A 1,235-nucleotide genomic window follows, 5' to 3' on the forward strand; every position below is an offset into this window, starting at 1 on the left:
ATGATTACAAAGGTGTCATCCACCTATCTGACCCAGAGTTTGGGTTGAATTTGCGGTAAGACTGTTTGTTCTAATCTTTGCATTACTGCTTCTGCTATGAGTCCAGAGATGGGTGAGTCCATGGGTGTGCCGTTGATTTGTTCATATATTTCACTACTATTATAGGACAAGCCAAACAGAGAACAGCCAGGGAATTCCTAGAGGCATGGCACTCATCCACAGATTCTATCAACAATTAATCTGGACCCAATATACCGGCCACTGCAGCGGACAGCTGAAACTGACAACCGGAAGCGGCAGAAACAAACCACTATAAATGCCGGAGGAAACATCACAGAAGCGCTTCACAGGAGGCTCCCAAGCACTGAGGATGTCACCTAGACAGGGGACAAAATGTCTGCAACACAAATTCCCAGCTCGGCGAACAGAACCACAATAACGAGCACCCGAGCTACAAATCTTCTCACAGACTTTGAATTGGTAGCGAATCGTTGTGCTCAGAAGAAGAAATGTCTACTGGGAATTTGCTTGGATTCACAAACCAATTTCCTTGGATTCACAAACCAATTTCCTCCTCCCATCCTCAGGCGCAGACTGGAAAAGCAGTTGCAGGGAGGCATCAGACTCAACAGAAGTCTGGGTTTTAGTTCTCTGTGTCCAACCTCAAAGAATTTCAGACACATTGAACGCTCCTTCCCTCACTTTTGCCTCTGTGCCTATTTCTTTAGACAAATGTCCTCTCTCTGTCATAGTCCCCTTCATCTGCCTCCACACTTTCTATTCACCTAGGCACATCCTTCCTACCTTTTACCTTCACTCCACCTGGTTGAGACCGTTCAATGTGACATTAAGTTCTCTGCTTCCCCCCACCTTTACCCATTCAAACCTGTCTCCCTCTGAACTGACTACAGTCCATGCTCTCAGACCTAATTCTAATTTTATTATCAAGCCTGCTGACAAGGGTGGTGCTGTGTATGCTGTACTGACTTCTTTATTGCAGGAACTGAGCACCAGCTCTCCGATGTTTCCTGCTGTACCTTCCTGCACCATGATACCACTCATCAAACATCAGGCTAACATATCCATGACAGTCACTAACCTCATCTCATCTGGCAATCTCTCCCCAACAGCCTCCCAGGTCATCATCCCCAACAGCCAGCGTCTACCATTTCCCCAAAATCCACAAACAGGACTGGCCAGGCAGACCAAATGTTTTAGCCTGCTCCTACTCCACA

Source organism: Chiloscyllium plagiosum, chromosome 19 (assembly GCF_004010195.1).
Source record: "Chiloscyllium plagiosum isolate BGI_BamShark_2017 chromosome 19, ASM401019v2, whole genome shotgun sequence".
NCBI classification, from domain to species: Eukaryota; Metazoa; Chordata; class Chondrichthyes; order Orectolobiformes; family Hemiscylliidae; genus Chiloscyllium; species Chiloscyllium plagiosum.